Here is an 8,375-nt window from a genome sequence, read left to right on the forward strand (position 1 = left end):
ACTCATTCATGCTGTTTGTCATGCCTGCTACTGCTTAGAGTTGAGTCGGGTCTGATTCATCGGGGATGAATTGGAATGGTGATGAACATGTCCTACTGTGTGTGAGCTAAGTGTGTGAACACGATTTGGTAAAGGTAGCGGTGAGAGGCCATGTAGGAGTACATGGTGGGTTGTCTCATTGCAGCCGTCCTCAGGAACTGAGTTCTGTGTTTGTGATCCATGATACAGTTACTACCACGCATTGGGCCCGAAACCAATGGACCCTCTCGGCTTCTTAATCACCCTTGTCCTCTGTCCAGGAGTTGCAAGTAGTTTCTGGTGTTAGTAGTATGCTGGAGGCCGTGGACAGCGCTGACCGAGGGGTGGGCTGTGATGCGGTAGGCACGTGGCACGGTGTACCGGGCGCCCGTTTGGTGTCTCGGGAACCCTGCACACATCGTTCGGGGCCGTATGTGGAAACCTCGGCCGGACTCCCTGCGGATGGAACCTGAATAGGCGATAAACCTGGACTAGAGACTTGAGTGTTTAGGTAGGCTGTGGCCGACTCCCTCGCCAGGCTTCCGCTTGAAGGTTGCCGAGGTACACGACGTGTACATGGTGGTAAGTGGCGAGAGCGTGTGTGACGAAGTACACCCCTGCAGGGTTAACATCATCTATTCGAATAGCCGTGTCCGCGGAAATGGACTTCTGGGTTGCCTATAACAGTTCATAGACAAGTGAAAGTGGATACTCTAAAATGCGCAAGATAAGCGTGAGTGCTATGGATGGCGTTCTCGTAGGGAGACGGGAGCGGATCCATAGTGGAGTATTGATATGGTGATTAGGTGGACTCGTGTGCGCCACCTCAAAAGAGTTGCTTGCAGTCGTAGTTAGGATAGCCACCGAGTCAAAGCTGGCTTGCTGCAGTTAAACTCCACCACCCCCCTTTGTTGATACCGATGCATATGTAGATAGTTCTGATGTAAGTCTTGCTGAGTACATTTGTACTCACGTTTGCTTATTTTATGTTTTGCAGAGAGACGTCAGTCTCGCTAGTAGTTTCGTGTGGACTTCGACGTTAGCTTGATACCTCAGCTACGATCTTGTGCCCTCGGCAGGATCTGGTAGATAGTCAGGCTTCTCAGCCTTTTTCATTTGTAGATGTCTGTACTCAGACATGTTAAGCTTCCGCATGTGCTTTGACTTGTATGCTCTGAATGTTGGGTCATGAGACCCATGTTTGTAATATCTGGCTCTTCGGAGCCTAATGAATAAATACTCTGAGTCGTAGAGTCTTGTTGTGATGCCATGTTGTATTTGCACATATCGAGCATATTGTGTGTATGATTGAAATGCTTGGTATGTGTGGGATCCGACAACCTAGTTGTTTATCCTTGGTAGCCTCTCCTATGGGGAAATGTAGTCTTGTGCTCCCATGAGCCATAGTAGTCCGCTACAGCCCGGTTCACCGGAGTCCTGCTAGCCCAGCACTACTGCTCCGGAACACTTGACTGGCCGGCATGTGTTTCATATCGTTCCTGTGTCTGTCCCTTCGGGGAAATGTCACGCGGTGACATCCGGAGTCCTGCCTAGCCTGCTACAGCCCGGGTTCCCGGAGTCCTGTTAGCCCAGTGCTACAGCCCGGATTCGCACGCTGCTGACCGACACGTTCGATGTTGATTCAGGTATGCCTGTCCCCATACGTTAGTGCCGCTTTGGGTTCACGACTAGCCATGTCGGCCCGGGTTCTCTGTCATATGGATGCTAGCGACATTGTCATATACGTGAGCCAAAAGGCGCAAACGGTCCCGGGCCATGGTAAGGCGACACCCGTGGGGGTACCGTGCGTGAGGCCGCAAAGTGATATGAGGTGTTACAGGCTAGATCGGTGTGACTTGGAATCGGGGTCCCGACAATGACATCCAATGTCCATGGTCAGGAAACCGTAACCATCTATTGATCAACGAGCTAATCAACTAGAGGCTCACTAGGGACATGTTATGGTCTATGTGTTCACACATGTATTATGATTTCCGGATAACACAACTATAGCATGAACAATAGACAATTATCATGAACAAGGAAATATAATAATAACCATTTTATTATTGCCTCTAGGGCATATTTCCAACATTCAATAGCATCAAATTTAGCTTTATCAACTTCAATACCTCTTTCAGAAATTTTATGCCCCAAGACAATACCTTCATTAACCATAAAGTGGCACTTTTCCCAATTCAAGACAAGATTTGTTTCTTCACATCTGCAAAACTCGATCAAGGTTGCTCAAGCAATCATCAAAAGAGGATCCATAAACGGAGAAATCGTCCATGAAAACCTCACAAATCTTTTCACAAAAATCAGAGAATATAGCCATCATGCATCTTTGAAAGGTAGCAGGTGCATTACATAAACCAAAGGCATACGTCTATAAGCAAAAGTACCGAAAGGGCAAGTAAAACTGGTCTTTGCTTGATCATCAGCTGACACAGGTATTTGAGAGAAACCAGAATACCCATCTAGAAAGCAAAAATGTGTGTGTTTGGATAATCTTTCTAGCATTTGATCAATGAATGGCAAGGGGTAATGATCTTTTTTAGTAGCTTTGTTTAATTTGCGGAAATCAATTACCATCCTATAACCGGTAATAATTCTTTGTGAAATCAATTCATCTTTATCATTAGGAACGATAGTAATACCTCCCTTCTTAGGGACACAATGGACAGGACTTACCCACTGACTATCAGCAACGGGATAGATTATACCTGCCTCAAGGAACTTTAGTATTTCCTTTCTTACCACTTCTTTCATCTTAGGATTCAGCCGTCGTTGATGATCAATAACTGGTTTGGCATCTTTCTCCAAATTTATTTTGTGTTGACATAGAGTGGGACTAATGCCCTTAGGATCATCAAGAGTATATCCAATAGCAGCACGGTGCTTTTTCAGAGTTTTCAATAATTTTTCTTCCTCCTTCTCTGAAAGGTTAGCACTAATAATAACAGGATATATCTTCTTTTCATCAAGATAAGCATATTTAAGAGTATCAGGTAAAGGTTTAAGCTCAAATACGGGATCACCCTTGGGTGGAGGAGGATCCCCTAGGATTTCAACAGGCAAGTTGTGTTCCAGAATAGGTCCCTGTTTAAAGAATACCTCATCTATTTCCCTTCTTTCATTCATAAACATATCATTTTCATGGTCTAGCAAATATTGTTCTAAAGGATCATTAGGAGGCACAGCAATAGAAGCAAGACCAATAATTTCATCCTTACTAGGCAATTCCTCTTCACGGTGTTGTCTACGAAATTTAGAAAAGTTAAACTCATGAGACATATCACCCAAACCAATAGTAACAACATCCCTTTTGCAGTCTATCTTAGCGTTAACAGTGTTCAAGAAGGGTCTACCAAATATAATGGGACAAAAACTATCTTGTGGGGAACCGAGAACAAGAAAATCAGCAGGATATTTAGTTCCCACACAAGACTTCAACATCTCTAACAATCCCAATTGGTGAAATAGTATCTCTATTGGCAAGCTTAACTGTGACATCAATTTCTTCTAACTCAGCAGGTGCAATATCATGCATAATTTCTTTGTATAAGTCAATAGGTATTGCACTAGCACTAGCACCCATATCACACAAGCCATGATAACAATGATCTCCTATTTTAACAAAAATAACAGGCATGCCTACCATAGGTCTATGTTTATCTTTAGTACTAGGTTTAGCAATTCTAGCAGTCTCATCACAGAAATAAATAGCATGCCCATCAATATTATCAGCCAAGAGATCTTTAACAATAGCAATATTAGGTTCAACTTTAACTTGCTCAGGAGGTGTATAGGTTCTAATATTGCTTTTACGAACCACAGTTGAAGCTTTAGCATGATCTTTTATCCTAATAGGGAAGGGTGGTTTCTCAACATAAGTAGTAGGAACAATAGGATCATTATAAGTGATAGTCTTTTCTTCAACTTTAATAGGTGCAACTACTTTTACTTCTATGGGAGGATTATATTTAAACCACTTCTCCTTAGGGAGATCAACGTGAGCAGCAAAAGATTCACAGAAAGAAGCTACTATCTCAGAGTCAAGTCCATATTTAGTGCTAAATTTACGGAAAACATCGGTATCCATAAAAGATTTAACACAATCAAACTTAGGTGTTATACCTGGCTCTTTACCTTCGTCGAGATCCCAATCTTCAGAGTTGCGTTTAATTCTTTCCAATAAATTCCATTTCAATTCAATAGTCTTCATCATAAAGGAACCAGTACAAGAAGTATCGAGCATGGTGCGATTGTTGTCAGAAAGCCGAGCATAAATTTTTTGAATAATCATTTCTCTTGAGAGCTCATGATTGGAGCATGAATATAACATTGACTTAAGCCTCCCCCAAGCTTGAGCGATGCTTTATCCTTCGTGAGGCCAAAAATTATATATATAATTACGATCACAATGAACAAGATGCATAGGATAAAACTTCTGATGAAATTCCAATTTCAATCACTTGTAGTCCCATGATCCCATATCATCACATAGCCTATACCATGTCAATGCATCTCCCTTCAAAGATAAAGGGAAGACCTTCTTCTTGATAACATCATCGGGTATACCTGCAAGCTTAAATAATCCACAAACTTCATCCACATAGATTAGGTGTAAATCGGGATGCAATGTTCCATCTCCTGCAAAAGGATTAGCTAGCAGTTTCTCTATCATACCCGAAGGAATTTCAAAGTAAACATTTTCATTTTCAGTAGGTTGAGGAGCGACTCTTTTCTCTACTGGTCGGGGCGAAGATACCCCGAACAAGCCCCTCAGAGGATTACTTTCCATAGTAACAAGTGACAGTAAATTTCAGCACACTATATAAATTTTTCCTTACCAAATTCCACCTACCAAAGGTGCTTTACTCCCCGGCAATGGCGCCAGAAAAGAGTCTTGATGACCCACAAGTATAGGGGATCTATCGTAGTCCTTTCGATAAGTAAGAGTGTCGAACCCAACGAGGAGCAAAAGGAAATGATAAGCGGTTTTCAGCAAGGTATTCTCTGCAAGCACTGAAATTATAGGTAACAGATAGTTTTGTGATAAGATAATTTGTAAACAAAAGTAAATAAAGTGCAGCAAGATGGCCCAATCCTTTTTGTAGCAAAGGACAAGCCTGGACAAACTCTTATATAGAGAAAAGCGCTCCCGAGGACACATGGGAATTATCGTCAAGCTAGTTTTCATCACGTTCATATGATTCGCGTTCGGTACTTTGATAATTTGATATGTGGGTGGACCGGTGCTTAGGTGCTGCCCTTACTTGGACAAGCGTCTCACTTATGATTAAATCCTATTTCAAGCATCCACAACTACAAAAGAAGTATTAAGGTAATCCTAACCATAGCATGAAACATATGGATCCAAATCAGCCCCTTACGAAGCAACGCATAAACTAGGGTTTAAGCTTCTGCCACTCTAGCAACCCATCATCTACTTATTACTTCCCAATGCCTTCCTCTAGGCCCAAATAATGGTGAAGTGTCATGTAGTTGACGTTCACATGACACCACTAGAGGAGAGACAACATACATATCATCAAAATATCGAACGAATACCAAATTCACATGACTACTAATAGCAAGACTTCTCCCATGTCCTCAGGCACAAATGTAACTACACACAAAGCATATTCATGTTCATAATTATAGGGGTATTAATATGCATAAAGGATCTGAACATATGATCTTCCACCAAATAAACCAACTAGCATCAACTACAAGGAGTAATCAACACTACTATCAACCTAAAGGTACCAATCTCAGACTTAGAGACAAGAATAGGATACAAGAGATGAACTAGGGTTTGAGAGGAGATGGTGTTGGTGAAGATGTTGATGGAGATTGGCCCCCTCCCGATGAGGGGAGCGTTGGTGATGACGATGGCGATGATTTCCCCCTCCCGGAGGGAAGTGTCCCCGGCAGAACAGCTCTGCCAGAGCCCTAGATTGGTTCCGCCAAGGTTCCGCCTCGTGGCGGCGGAGTCTCGTCCCGAAAGCTTGCTTATGATTTTTCCTCGGACGAAATACTTCATATAGCAGAAGATGGGCACCGGAGGGCCACCAGGGGGCCCACGAGGCAGGGGGCGCCCAGGGGGGTAGGGCGCGCCCCCCACCCTCGTGCCCAAGGTTTGGGTCCCCTCTGGTATTTTCTTCGCTCAGTATTTTTTTTATTTCCAAAAATAACTTCCGTGGAGTTTCAGGACTTTTGGAGTTGTGCAGAATAGGTCTCTAATATTTTCTCCTTTTCCAGCCCAGAATTCCAGCTGTCAGCATTCTCCCTCTTTATGTAAACCTTGTAAAATAAGAGGGAATAGGCATAAGTATTGTGACATAATGTGTAATAACAGCCCATAATGCAATAAATATCATTATAAAAGCATGATGCAAAATGGACGTATCAGCAACTGCCGTATGCTCCCTCCGTTCCAAAATGCAGTGCATATAGCTTTATTGAAAATTCGAACCTCGCAAAATTTTACTGAGTTTTCGTGTACCAAATTGCACATGTAGAATACCCTGTATATATCGTTTCATTCATATTCGAGAGGTAACTATAAAGATGGGGGAGGAGTCTACAAAGAAAGACCATCATATCACCTGCAGCAATTTCGACCATCCTTTGGTGTGGAGGAATATCATAGGAACTTTATATGATATGATTTTTATAGGATTTTTTCCTTTAGAGCCAATTGGTTCAAAGGAATAGATTCATATACTCCACATTTCAAAGGAAATAAACATGATATCATTTCTATAGCTTTAGAGCCACTTGGTTCATATGAATGGATTCCTATACTCCCATAATTTCAAAGGAAAATAAACATTAGCGTATATTCAATAGAAAAGTTCCTATGATATGAACCAAATTACATCTCTTTTCTAATCCCTCCTCATAGGAATTGAGATACATGTCATCTCTAGATTCAATAGAAAAGTTCCTATGATGTGAACCAAATGACATCTCTTTTCCAATCCCTACTCATAGGAATTGAGATACTCCATGTCATCTCTTTCCCTACAACTTCCATGTATACATCTTCTATTCCTAAATAGCTAGTACAACCCACTAGTAGCTTTTTTCCAAGACATGCAACTATGGCACAAGAACTATATAGTGTGCGAATAACTTGAAAGATGGTCGCTGGATGAAGCTAATCCGACAGTGCAGAGATGGCAAATCCGAGCACTACTGGCCGTTGGATATCATCAACAATCCACCAGATCTGCCACATGTACAATTTAGAAGACTCCATGGTTGAACTTAAGCATAATGCACAAACCTCAAAACACAAGCACTTCTCCTTCGTTCTAGAATCTTCCGTATCATAATTGATTTTTTTTAAATGAACTGCCATTATTTGTTTTTTACTTTATGCTTTACAATGCACAACCCCATGAATCTTAACATTTTTATAAAACTAATTGATTTTGAATGAGATGAACTATAAGAACTAAACGAACATCTACATCATGCATATATGACTCAAAGCTTTACATGCTATAGTGTGTATTTATTCATAATTTGGTTTCGAAATCTCATGCGTTCAATGCATGTGTACCTTACTAGTTTTGAGTAGAGTAGCAAATTTCACGCAGCCCCGGGTATATCAAAATGCAGGGCCCATGCATCATTGCCTTTCGGTCGAACCTACGTCCACAATTTTTTGTACGTACTATATCTCCACTGGTCCCCGAACCCAAAATGCTGCCTCGTTCCCCTAAAACCAAGCGGCCCACACATATTTAAGGCGTCGACTCGAACTCGATCCCTCTCCCGTTTACTACGACGGGGCCCCGCACGCCGTAGTAGTACTCCTACAAACCCTACCGCCGCACGGATCATTGGTTTTCTTCAAGAGGACAAGGGAGAAGCCGATTTGTAGTGGAGGCGCTTTCAAAAAAAGATCTGTAGTGGAGACCCCTACCCTAGGGTGCCCTAGGTAGCTGCCGCACGCATCATTGGTTTTCTCTTTTCTTTATGCTCTTGCGCCCTAGAGTGAAATGATGGTTGCTTCGTCCGTCCAGCTTAATGCGGGAAAGGTGGGGCTTTGTGATTTGACCCCTCATCGCTCATTTTCTACTACTGTGGCGCTACGATCGGGGTGCCTCCAATTCCAACCACTGCTCTGAACTGTAATTTGGTGCATCGCACGTGGAACAAGACGGTGGATGAGCCACATGTCGGCCAAAGGGGTCCTGTTAAGTGTGTCGCCATTTCGTGTGCAGACTGACCCTACTTGAGTCGCTACGCCAACACGACAGGTGCAGCCTACCACTTGGTTTTGCTCCTTGGTGAATCCCGGTTATATGGATCTAAAAAGATACGTACTGAACTAC

The sequence above is a fragment of the Triticum aestivum genome, chromosome 4D, assembly GCF_018294505.1.
Source record: "Triticum aestivum cultivar Chinese Spring chromosome 4D, IWGSC CS RefSeq v2.1, whole genome shotgun sequence".
Classification (NCBI taxonomy): Eukaryota; Viridiplantae; Streptophyta; class Magnoliopsida; order Poales; family Poaceae; genus Triticum; species Triticum aestivum.